The sequence below is a fragment of the Scleropages formosus genome, chromosome 6, assembly GCF_900964775.1.
Source record: "Scleropages formosus chromosome 6, fSclFor1.1, whole genome shotgun sequence".
NCBI classification, from domain to species: domain Eukaryota; kingdom Metazoa; phylum Chordata; class Actinopteri; order Osteoglossiformes; family Osteoglossidae; genus Scleropages; species Scleropages formosus.
In genome coordinates, this window is record NC_041811.1 from 21,400,340 (window position 1) to 21,414,242 (window position 13,903).

The window sequence follows — 13,903 nt, forward strand, 5'->3', positions numbered from 1 at the left end:
CAGGGTAAAAAGAGGCTGTCCGGACGTTCCGAACTGCGGAACCTCGGCAAGAGAAACCGCAGCACTTCGACATCACTCCCAGTCCTGTACCTTGTTTACCTCCCTGTGGATGGCTTGCCTCGTGCTTTGACCCTCTGCTTACATTCTCCCGATTCTGGCCTCCGCGCGTTCCCCGAAACGAAGTACGAAGAGCCTCCGACCCTCTCCTGTCCCCGACCATTCTCTCGCCTGCCCTCGACCGAATAAAGACGCACCTGCTCTTGAGTCCGTCGACCGGCTTCCTGAGTCCACCATGACAGCAAATGTGATGTAAACTGTAAATGTCAAAGTGCAAATGAGTATTTGTTCATGTATCGTTCCGCTGATTTCCACTGACACCGATACGCACTGATTTGACCGTAATTTAAATTCCTTTTCAAGCAGAAGAAGAAGAATATGCTGTGTGTAGCTGCGCATAGCCGAGCGACACTCAAAATGTTTGCGCTGCAGTGCTACCGTGAGGCCACGAACGAACCTTTCAAATGGCTGCGCTCTAAACTTTGGATATTTTTTTAATGTTAGCTGTGCAATAAACACAGCGAGGAAAAGGAAACCCAGATGTGACCTTCTGTATTCAGCATCAACGAGTTTGTTGCTTTATGTTATTTTATAAAGCTGTCGGCCTAGTAAATAGTATGAGAGATAATGTAAGCCTATAAGTGTATTTATGTTTCGCCATCATCTATAAATACATGATATTTTGGGAAAAAAGAAAGCTACCGATTTGAATAAAATCATCTTGTCAATAATACAGCACAGCTCAGCGCTTGCATTCTTATCTTTTATGTATTAGTGTGTTCACTGCTTTCGCCTTGGCTGGTGTCACGCTGCCTTCTTGTCTCGCCTCCCTACAAGCTTCCTGAAATTGCTTTCATTTACGAGACACAGCAGACCGGCAATAACCCGGAATAACGAAAGGCCGAGCACATTTTCATAATGCTAACGTTTCTTTTTGCTGGAATATTAGCTGTTAGGGGGTGCGGTGGCGCAGTGAGTTGGACCGCAGTCCTGCTCTCCGGTGGGTCTGGGGTTCGAGTCCCGCTTGGGGTGCCTTGTGACGGACTGGCGTCCCGTCCTGGGTGTGTCCCCTCCCCCTCCGGCCTTATGCCCTGTGTTGCCGGGTAGGCTCCGGTTCCCCGTGACCCCGTATGGGACGAGCGGTTCTGAAGATGTGTGTGTGTATTAGCTGTTATGAAATTACCCAAGTATTCATTTAAAGTTCTTTTCTAAAACACCGGTCAGTGCTCAGAGGGTACTGTTTCCCACCTACAGAATGTCCCTTTTGTGTCTAATTCTCTAAGCGTTGTATCTTATCTTTCCCATGCTTACATTACATTACACCTCGTTCGTAGGGTAAAACGGAAGAACAGATGCACTCATTTCGAATCGGTAGTTGATTACAGGTTTGTAACTGATTTCAAATGCAGGAGAAGGATATTTGATAATACGGAGACCCAGCATTCTAACTGATGGGGAGTAAAGTGCTCCAAATCCTTTGAAAAAGCAAAGGGGTCAGAATGGTTCTTTCAAAAAAAGAAGCCATTGTCCCTGACATAAAATATGCCCATGGGTGAATGTACTGATGATAGAGCTCCTGAGTGACTCAGGCTGTAAACAGGCTTTTCCTGAGCACAGTTTGTGGGGTCTATTGTGGACAGGAATTCCGGAGCAGCGGGGACACGAGTGGGGGATGGTTATAGTGGGCCAAGAGGGCCACTTGACCGCACGAGTGCTTCCCAAGCGATTGCAGGCTGCTGGAAAAGAGCTGCGAAAGGTGTGCCATTAGTCCAAACTGTACCAATGTTCTTGCATGACACACACACACACACTTTCTGAACCACTTGTCCCATACAGGGTCACAAGGAACCAGAGCCTACCCACCAACACAGGGCATAAGGGACACACCCAGGACAGGATGCCAGTCCATCGCAAAGCACCCCAAGCGGGACTCGAACCTCAGACCCACTGGAGAATAGGACCCGGTCCAACCCACTGTGCCACCGCACCCCCTAACGCTTGCATGACAGTATTTTGAAAAACAGCAGTAGCCTCAGTAGATGGGTGATTCCAAGCGACACACCATCTGTTTTTCAGGCAAGGAAAAAGTATAGAAAAATGTGCACTCAGTAAATATTTATATTTATACTGCATATACAAGTATATATGCACTATGTGTGTGTGTGTGTGTGTGGGAGTGTATTGCAACATTCAGCAATGTATGTTAGAATGAAAAAAAAAGTGTCTGAGACCACGATAGTGATAGAGGTTAAATATTTTTCATTTCATTCGCAGATGGTTAAGTGCAAGGTCTGCGTGGAGCAGAGGAAAGTGTGTTGAGCTGGAGGAATGTGAAGTGTCTATATCTAGTGAGAGGGCTGCTGGTGACTCGATAGCACTTCAGTGCCTTTTGTGGGAATAGGTATTTGCCAGGTGATCAAATGTAGTGATTTGGACAAAGTTAGGAACAAATTTATCAGTAAAGTGAATAAATTACTGTTTACTGCATCAGCTATAAAAATTATGTCCTGCCCAATCATTTTAGTTTTGGAGGAACAACTGCACTGATTGTGACCTTTTGTGTCTTTTAATAATCTTTCTCAGAATGGCACTGAACAGTGACTTACAGAACTGACCTCACCTGAAAGCAAAGCATTGGAGTTTCTGCTTTGTCATATTTACTGGACATATTTGCCATACAGGGGTGCCTACTGCTCAAGACCTTGGTGCAGCACTTGGGCTGTGTGTTCAGTGGAAACCTCATAAAGCTATAAATGAGCAAGATGAAGGCCACCCAGGCCTTTTTGCCAGGAACAAGAAATCACCTCCTCAGATGCTTCTCTTCAAAGCATACACCGTGCATTCCACAGCAGACTTTGATGCATATACATGATTTTTGAAGATGAGCATTTTTGTTCGATACAAATGTGGTACCCACGTTCCAATAACTTCTTAAAGAAGTGATATACCAATGGGAAAATAGAACAGATGGTGAAGGACTAACATACAAAAACATCAGGAACTCAGGAGGGAAATGGATCTCAGAGAGATGAATTCTGACACCATTTCTAAATGCTGGAAGGGATTCAGCAGTTCTGAGGGACAACGGCAATTCATTCCACCAGATCCTTGTGACAACTGAGAACTAACTGCCCGGCTTGGGGCTCCCTGTAAGAGGCAGTAAGCAAGGAACCTGAGGTGGAGGAGCGTCACATTCTTGCTGGGGTGTGGGTGTGGATCAATTTCTGTTGGTATTAAAGTGCAGTCCCTTTGACTGTCTTTATAGGCCACAACTCGAATCTTGAACTAAAAGTAAGTAGCTACAGGAAGTCAACGCACTCAGCCCTTAAGATCTGAAGGTTTAGACATCCAGAGGGCCTTGACGTAGTGTATAGTGCTTTAAGGTGGACTTCAAGTAGGGACAATAGGACAAAAAAATGTACATCTAGAAATGAGTACTACACATTAACTGAAACCATCTTTGGGAAGACTTTCATCGCACTGGGTTGTGAAACAAATATGCAAAATTGCAGTGGACACATTTTCTCACAAGAAAACAACACAGGTTTGAAAAGATGGGCTACGCTCTAACATCCAGTTACAGTGTTTACTTTACCTGGATGTGAATGGTTTAGTGAAACGGCAAGCCAAGCACACTTGCCTGTTGTAGTCACTGTGAAGGAGATATGCCCAGTCTTGCACTTACATTGAGAAATACTATCTTCTATGGGAAATGGAGCAGAACAAGGTCTGCTGTGCTTTTCAGTGTCCTGCTGATTCTCAGTTTGTGAACTTCTGCTGAGCCCTGTGACTAGTTACTTTTTATGGGAGTGAGTCTAACCACAGCTCATGGGGTGGCTCGACGCTATGAGTTGTCACCTCGGGGGCATATCATCAGGGTCCTTTGATTTTTGTTTTCCCTCAGACCCACCTAATTATGTGCCTTTTACTGTCTCGATGGTGTGGCTTTCTGTCCTCGTATACGTGACAATTATTTATCCTAATTTCAATAGACATGCAAATACCGTATGCAGAGTGGTGCGAGTGACAGAGCTGGCAGTCCGCTGGGCTATAAGTTTGGGTCTGGAATGGAATCACTTTTACCTGTGAATGTCTCCCATAGTTCAGTGATGTGTGTTCCAGGTGAATTGATGTGAGTGAGTGAGTGAGTGAGTGAGTGAGTGAGTGAGTGAGTGAGTCAGTGTATCGGTTAGTACCCTGCAATGTCCTAGTCTCCTATCCAGGGTGTATCCCACCTTTAAACCATCCTCAAATCCTGGCTCTGGACCACTACAACCCTGTGCTGGATTAAGCTGGGCAGCAGGTGGCGTAATGGTTAGAGCTGCTGTCCCAAGTATCAAAAAGCATCGACTCAATTCACAAACAATGACTGCTTTATGAAAACGGATGGATGAAAGTTCTGCATGCCTCCTTACTTCCACTTCATTTTTTTTCTTTCGCCAAGCGCCCGCTTGTCATCACTTTACTTATTTAAAAATGTGAACACAGGTTTGAACCAGTTGGACCTTTATGACTAATCACGAGTTCTTGCAAGTGGGTACAAAGGGCTCTTTGTTCTTGACCAGCAGATGGCACCCGAACGTAGTGATAAGCTTTTATGAGCAGTCCGCTTGCTGCCCACCCAGCGCCCAGCATTCACGCGCTTCCACTCACATTGCCTTCCATGCCCAGCAGTGTCCCGCATGCTGCCGAGAGCCAATCTACAGACCGGTGTGACCTTTCCTGTGGCCATCAGTAGCCACTCCTTGGTCTTCTGCGTTTGTATCCTCCTAGCAGTCTTAAGCATTTTCCTTCATGTGCAAGAGTTGGAACCCGAGTGCATTTTTCTCTCCCAGTGCAAATAATCTGTTTAATAAGTAATCATCTAGTCATCTTTTGATGTCGCCGATGCTATTCAGTCAGGGGAAAATTACCTCAGCTCCTGATCCAGCTCAGACCGGTCTACAGTCCCAGGTCCCACCCAAGCCCAGCACAATTTTACTTTTATTGAGGAATGAATTCTTTTATTCGCTCCCTCTGTCATGCAGTCGCTCAAATTGTTTTAAGATGTTTAATTTCCAAAGCCGGATGAAAGGCCCTCCCAGCCGCCCACTCTCCTTGCATACCATTCGATCCTGAACACACAGAGTGCCTGTGTGCTCCCGCGGGGGGAGGGGGGGGGGGTGGAGGGGGCAGGGCAGCCAGCCGCCGAGGCAAATAATGAGAGTCATGTGAATGGCATGGGAACAGGGAGGGCCTGCTCTCCGCCGGCTCATTTCGGAACAGCTCCTCTTCGCTCTCCATACCTGGCAACTGGGACACGACAGTCACTATCACTTATTTCTTTTTGCATATGGAAATGTTGATTACTGCGCATTTAGGCTCCGTTTCAGGACAGTAAAGATGTGCTTTTATTCCTGCTCGGGTTAAAAAAACAATTCAGTTTTTATGTTCACCTCATTTGCCAGATGGGGTTAGTTGAAGAAAGTTGGCCTGCCACATGGCAATTAAGGAAGAATAAGAATTCTGGAATTTATCGCTTTATTATCCAATTAAAAAGGGGGGGAAAAAAAACATAATTACTGTAACACTGCAGAAATAGGCCTCAAAAGAAATTGTGTGCTGTTGTTTTTGCGCAGTTGCTTTCATTGCTTCCCTTCAGTCTGAGCATTTCGCTGTGACCTTTTTTTTTTATTACTGCCAGGGTGATATGGTGCTCGTAAAAGTTGCTTTTATGTGTCAGATGTGAGCTTTTCGAGGCAGTGTCACTCCTTCGGTGCAGATCTGGCTCCGTGCACATTTGTTTCATGATGCACTTTCCCCTTCTGTGCGGTGGGTCAGCGCCACAGTGCTGTTTTAGATCACTTTTGACTCAGAGTTCTGGACCACCCTCTCCTTTTTCTGTTTCGTGAGTCTCTCTTTCCCAGGATGCATCCAGGAAGAGGGAAGTTTACTGCGTTTGCCTAATTTCCTGTGCTTCCTGCGTAGGCTTCAGATCACCATAACATGGAATCGTTTGATTCGAGAAGACCGGCTACAGGGTGGTCACTGTGGAAGCAAAAATCTTAAACAATCATGTCTGCAGTCGCTAGAGGCACAAGACAATAAACCACGGTTTATGTTTCACCCAGTTGAATTAAAGCAAGCGTACGCGGTGTTGTTTATCCGTTTCCGGTGCTTGTGGAGAAGACAGCTGGCAACTCTGTCTGTGACTGTGTGCCCTTTTACGGTTTTGACCCTCCGGTCGATGCAATTCGGTACGATTAGCAGGAGAAGAAAAGGTTTATACAGGGCTTTCGTTAATCTTTACAGAATCTCTGGAAGCATTTACCCGCGGAAATGTTCTAGATACAAGCCATAGATAGGTGAGGGGTGCAGCAACATCAGGTGACTAATCATGTTGTATGACTCATGCTTTTCTGCAGTGCTTAAGCCTCCTGTAAAGGAGCTAACAGGAAATTGCTTGTTCATCCTTAGTTTGTTTGAAAGAATAAACACTCTCAAAGTTTGGGAGGTGTCTTCGTTTTCCTCACATTGCCATGACACTAATCTGCTGTGTGTATCAATGGCAAATCTGTGCACACGCTTACTATAGTATTACAAGTAGCTGCTTATGCTGGGACTACTACTTCTTGCTGGAACAGAAAGGCCTTTGTGAGCACGACCTCGGGAAATGAAAAATGTACCTTTAGAAATCATTTTGATAAATTCATGCCAATGGAACCTTGAGAAATCATAGCACTTAAAGTAGGTATCTGAATACTGACTACAACGCATGCAGAATGCACTCATTAGCACACACACATTGACTGAAACTGCTTGCCCCGAGCTTGGTCGCAGCAAACCGGAGCCTAACCCGGAAACACAGGGTGCAAGGATGGAGGGGGAGGGGACACGCCCAGGACGGGACGCCGGTCCGTCCCAAGGCACCCCGAGCAGGACTCGAACCCCAGACCCACCAGAGAGTGGGACCCCGCCAAGCCCGCTGCGTCACCGCACCCCCCTGCACTCATTAGCAACTGTGAGAAGTTTTTTCCATGTAATAGACATAAATTGACATTACTGATGTTTTCCTAGGATGCCAGCAGAGAGTGGACATAGGGACAGTGTGCGAATTGCATTGGTATGGCAGTGGGGAATTGTGTAGTTGAAGGACTGCCCACAGAGAGACGTGTGTCAGTACTCCAAACGACACCACTGTCCGACACTGCTGTGTCACTTACAGCATGAAAAACAAAGCACAGTCGCTGTCTTCAGCCTCATCACGTCTGCGCGCCGTGTGTGTTAGGGAGGCTGTTTGGAAAGGGACAGGGTGGGGTTTGGTTGATGGATATCACAGGAACTTTTCTTAATTACAAAAATGTGCAGTGTTTACTGTGAATTTCTGCGAGTTTACTCTACATTTACAGTAAGTTTAAACGCATTAAGGGAAGTAATAGTTCATTCCCCCTATGATGCAGTATGCAGTATGTATTTATGTGTGTATAAATATTTGTGTATAAATATATGTATATAATATATATATATATAGCATGATTAATCAGATAGGAAAAGTTGAAAATTCAGAGGAAAAATGCAGTTAATTGATTCTCATGAGAGGGGGGTGCGGTGGCGCAGTGGGTTGGACCGCAGTCCTGCTCTCCGGTGGGTCTGGGGTTCGAGTCCCGCTTGGGGTGCCTTGTGACGGACTGGCGTCCCGTCCTGGGTGTGTCCCCTTCCCCCTCTGGCCTTACGCCCTGTGTTGCCGGGTAGGCTCCGGTTTCCCGTGACCCCGTGAGGGATGAGCGGTTCTGAAAACGTGTGTGTGTGTGATTCTCATGAGATTATGCTTGAATCCAGTTTTAACAGTACTGCACGCACATAAATTGCCTGAAACCGCTTGTCCCGAGCAGGGTCATGCTGAGCTGGAGCCAAACCCGGCATCACAGTGCGCAAGGCTGGAGGGGACACACCTAGGATGGGACGCCACTCCGTCCCAAGGCACCCCAAGCAGGACTCGAACCCCAGACCCACCAGAGAGCAGGCACAGGCCAGACCTGCCTGCTACATGCTGCCTGCTGCGTGCTACATGCCGCCTGCTGCCTGCTGCCTGCTGCCTGCTTCCTGCTACATGCTGCCTGCTACATGCTGCCTGCTGCCTGCTACATGCTGCCTGCTCCGCGCAGCCGCGTTTCCTGCTGCCACGCTTCCTGCTGCCTGCTGCCTGCACCCCCTTTGATAGTACTGCAGTGGGGGAAAAAATTTCTTATCTGGCAAAAAACTACTACGTTCAGTGTTCTTTAAAGCACAGGAGTAAAGAATAGCAAGCATAACAATTGACTATGATGTCAGCCTTTTGAAGGTGCCATCATGATATGCCACTCATTATTCTGTTCATGTTCAAAAGTCTCGTAAAGCTAATGTATAATTACAAGTGAGAGTTTACCAACTGACTGAAACAGGTCTGCAAGACCAAAACAAAGCATACAGGGCACATTGACTTTATAAAAATGCATTTCAGATTCCTTGTTAGTTAAATATCAGTATTATGTTATTTATTTGACAGTCAATTTTCAAGTAATCTAGGCATCCACATTTATCACAAAAATCACTTCAGATAAGGGGTGATTGAATTACCACTACTGTATGGTGTCTACTTCTTTTCAGCTTTTAAATATGAAACCATCATTTAATAATGAAGCCAAACATGTATGTGTGCATGTATATCTTTCCTTATGTATATATAAACAAGACACTTTTTCTGTTACCTAGACTCTGGACTCTGACCTTTGGGTCTTTCCTGATCTGAAGAAGGTATGACCTCATCTAGGCCCAAAGTTCACTTTTTTTTTTACTGTGCTCAGTGTTCTCGTATATAGTTTTATATATAAACATTTTTGAAAAGTAAGTATTTCCTGTGAGTTGCACAGGATTATCTTCCAGTGCAGATTTTTCACTGTTCCTTTGTTTATATATTGATCCCTGTCTCTAATTATTCTGACATCTATAGCTAACCAGTGCGTTATTCATATTAAAATTATATCGTGTTCACTTTGTCATTTGAGGGTCACAAAAAAGATCAGGGTCAGAGGCAAATGACTCAACCTCATGAATGTGTTAAGGACTTACACAAACTGCTTTGTCCTTAGCAGGGTCGCAGTGATCCTGAGGCTATCCCAGCAGCATTGGGTGCAAGCGTGAGGGGAGGTACACCTTGTACAGGGTGGTGACAAGTGACACACACACGCACAGAGTCATTCACACATTACAGGCAATTTAGCATCACCAATCCAATCTTTTGACTCTGGGAGGAAACCCACACAAACACAGAGGGGACATGCAAACTCCACACACGCTGATCTTGGCTCCAACTTACACTCTCTCTCACAACCAAGGCACTCAACACATGTATATATTTATTGTATATAACTTTAACAAGGGGGGATGTGGTGGTGTAGCGGGTTTGGCTGGCTCCTGCTCTCTGGCAGGGCTGGGGTTCGAGTCCAGCTTGGGGTGCTTTACGATGGACTGACGCCTCATCCTGGGTGTGTCCCCCCAGCCTTGCCCCCTGTGCTGCCGGGTTAGGCTCCGGCTCGCCACGACCCCGCTTGGGACAAGCAGCTTCAGACAGCGTGTGTAACTTTAAAAAGAAGAAAATCATTTTCACAGGCTGTGGATTAACCTCCTTAGCGAAAAAAAAGATGATTAATTAAAATCTCATACTCATTTATAAGCTCATAAACCTAAAGACTGCTTCTTAAAAAAGTCAGCTTACTACCTGAATGGGTTTCATATATTTAAGAACTTTTCTGGCAGTGGGATGTAAAGGTTTTCAGAGATATCAGTCAAGTTACATTGCACTCTGAGATTCAGCAACAATGTACAGGTATTAACCGAATGAAAATGAGCTCCGTATTAAGTGCACACAAATGGATGAGGAAATGTCCAATTACGTGTTTTCCCACTTCCCTTTTCAATGTACAATAACCCAGAAAGTGGGCTCCTGCTGTACTTCCTTCTTCTGGAGTAAGTGGCGACCCTGCCAGTTCCACTATCCTCCAAAAGACGTCAGATCAGGTAGCTCTCTTACGTCAAACTAAGCCCATCCCCGCCCAGTCTTAGGGCCATTATGTATTACTGTAGCTAAGTCTGGATCCCTGGCAGCTGATCTGAAGAGACCAAACTAAGTAGTGCTGCCCTGCTGCAACCTAATAAGACCAGGCTCCACATTCCTCATGCAGTACCTTGATTCCCGAAGCTCTCACACCATGTATCTTTCTAACAACCTTATTCGGTACTCGTGCGGAGGAGTTGGAACTCAGCGTTGACAATATACTTTCCCTGATAAAATATTACTTCCCTCGTAAAGGGCAGGACTCCCTTGCATTTCTGGGCACCGACTCAGCTTTCCAGCTGCATAGCAAGGCCCAAGGTGTTGTGTACAGAGAACTTCCTCGCATATTATGGTGGAGATTAACAATAAGCATTTGTCTCTAAAACCCTCCCCCACGGTCCGAAACCAAGTGGAAACACAGCAACTTTGGCATGCTTGGTGGATGGGCCAGAACTCATGGCGAGAGAGACAGCTTTAGCAGGTGTTGCTGTTATTGCAGTGTGAGTTCATACACATCCCTTGTGCCTTTGAGTTACAGAAAAGGGAAGTGACTCAACCGAAGGACTGCAAGATTGCCACTGCGGGGATCCCTGAGCCCTCTGACAGTCCCAGGGTCTCTCCAGGCATCCAAGACAAGAACAAAGAAGGCTTGTGCTGGATCTGTATGCCTATGAATTGTACAACTCTGAATATGGTGACCTATGAAGATTCTTATCCCCCGTTCCCACAAATCAGGCATTGTGGCCTTTTGCAATATTATATGTTGTATTTTGCAACAAACAGGTTTTTATAATAAAATCTATGCCCCCTAGTGTACTTTAGCACAGTTGGGTATGGGTGCTTGTTTTGATTTTTACTGCCTGATATTGGATGGTCTGGGACATAGCTCACTTTTTTTAAAAAAAATCATGACTTCAGGGCAAGGAGTGGCTGGTGGTGTAGTGGTTGATGCAGCTGCCTTTAGCTCCAAAGGTTGCCAGTTCAATCCCTACCTCTAGCTGTAGTGTCCATGAGTAAGGTGCTTGCCCTGTAATTGTTCTAGAACATCTGCCTGGGTATCTAGTTGTGGTCTGGTGATGGACTAGTGTCCTGTCCAGGACATGCACCCTGCCCCTTCAGCCTTGTGCCCAGTGTCTCTGAGATAGGCTCTGGCTTGCTGTGACCCTGCTTGGGACAAGCAATTATTGATATTGGTTAGTTGATTTCAATCCAGGCAAAGAGCAAAATGAGCAGCTCATAATGAAAACTGTTTTTGAAAGATGGGTGATGTGCTTGAAAAGTGAGGCATCAGAATATTTCAGAATGAGTCAGTAATTTACAGAAACGAGAACGAGAAATAAAATGAAAAGCATATTATGTCAGTAGTAAGTTATTTTTTTAAATTTATTATAGAGTATTTTAAATATATTTATTTAATCTTCTTGGGAAGTTGTCCTAGTTGTATATCCTCCAATAATTTTTCTCCACTGTAGAGGACATATGTTTCTTAGTTTATCTTCCAAGCTGTGGATGCCACAGTGCTGAGTCCTAATGTATCATATATAGGACATTCCATGGTTTTTAATGATGTCACATATGGGGGGTATTGGATAATTTCCTGCAAATATTACAAATATACATAAAAACTTTTTAGGTCAGTCTCTGGAGGAAAAATGTATATATTATAAACAGACAAGCAATAATTAAAACAAAAAGATGGCAAAATTGACATTTGTAGTAATGGTAGCAGCAGTATTTTGCACAGGGAAAGTGGTTTACTTAAAGTCATTGCATCATATCCCTGGACAGCTACCAAGGCCCCGTGAAGACAGATTCAGAACATATGGAATTCCCCTTGAGATTCAAGTTTATTAGCAAAACTACAGGCATAAGTAACAGGTAACAGGCAAGTGAAAATATACACACACACACACACACACATACACACACATTTTCTGAACCACTTGTCCCATACAGGGTTGCAGAGAACCGGAGCCTAACCCAGCAACACAGGGCATAAGGCTGGAGGGGACACACCCAGGACAGGACACCAGTCCATCGCAAGGCACCCCAAGCAGGACTCAAACCCCAGACCCACCAGAGAGCAGGACTGTGGTCCAACCCACTGCACCACCGCACCCCTACATTTACAAGTAATTAAGAATATTAATTTTAGCAGATGCTTTTCTCCAAAGTGACTTTCAGCAGATATTAGGTTGTGTTATCAGCTCACACACCTTATTCATCAAGGTGACTTACACTGCTAAATACATTGCTTTCACCAGGTCACTCATCCATACATCAGTGGAAAACACTCTGTTACTCACACATTACAGGTGAACCTGAACAGTATGTTTTTGGATTGTGGGAAGAAACCCACACAGACACAGGGAGAACATGCAGACTCCACACAGACTGAGCAGGGAATCAAACCCATGTCCTTTTGCACCACCCAGGCACTGTGAGACAGCAGTGCTACTCACTGTGCCAGCCAAGAATAATTGGATGAGCTTCAGAGCCAATTTAAGGAAACCAGATAGCCTCATGTTCACCACCCATATCCTGGAGAATCTACAAAGCATGGAGACAGACATGAAGGAAAGTGACAACATGCTGTTTCCTGGTGAGGTAAACAGCAGTTTAATTCATTGTTGACTTTTCTTTTTGTTGAGTAACATGGTAAGTCAACCTGACTTCTTACGCGATTCCTTGTCCCAAACAAAAGGCCAGGAAACTCGTTCAGCAGCATTTCTCCAACTTAAATGCAATAAAATACTCTGCTCACTTGAACTCATTTAGTCATTCATCAGATGAACTGGTTTGTCATGTTTACGTTCATATTCATATTAGGCACACAACGTAATTTCTTCATAAGTGTGACGTATTACATACTCCTATGACACTAACAAGCTATACAGGAGGATAATAGTCTATCACGTTCTAAGCATTTCCTTCATGTAAAAGGTTTTTCTCCCTGAAATATCAGTAGTTTTATATATCTGCCTTTGGATCTAAAGGTTGCAGGTTCGATCTCTCGAGCTCTAGTACCCCTAAGCAAGGTACCTCCCCTAAACAGGTGGCATGGTGGCACGGTGGCACAGTGAGTAGTGTTGCTGTCTCACAGCACCTGGGTGGTGTGAGAGGACATGGGTTTAATTCCTGCTCAATCTGTGTGACGTTTGCATGTTCTCCCTGTGTCGATACAGCTTTCCTCCTGAAGTGTGTGGGTTTATAATATTACATAGAGCTCATTTGAAGCTGAGTTACAGAAAAGTGCCTGCTAAATAAAGAAATGTAAATGGCTCCAGTAAAATTTACCCTAAATGACACCCACCTTTTCCAAACTGCTTGTCCCATACAGGGGTGCAGGGAACCAGAGCCTAACCCGACAACTCAGGGCAGGAGACACACCCAGGACGGGACACCAGTCCGTCACAAGGCACCCCAAGCAGGATTTGAACCCCAGACCCACCCGAGAGCAGGACCCAGTCCAACCCACTGCACTACCGCACCCCCTGGGTAAACAAGAGTAAACTTGCAATCATTATAACCTTAACATTGTAAGTTGCTTTGGAAAAAAGTGCCAGCTACAATGAATAAATGTGTGTGTACACAGGAGTGAAAGAGTGTATGTAATTGATGTACTACTGGGGTCCCATCTTGGGTGTAGCTTGCCTCATAACCCATTGTTCTTAAGAAGCACAACCCTGAACTGAATAAATAAGTGGGTGGTTTACGACAATAGAATTCAGCCAGGTGAAGCACCTTGTGTGTTCAGAAGGGGGCAGCAGCCTG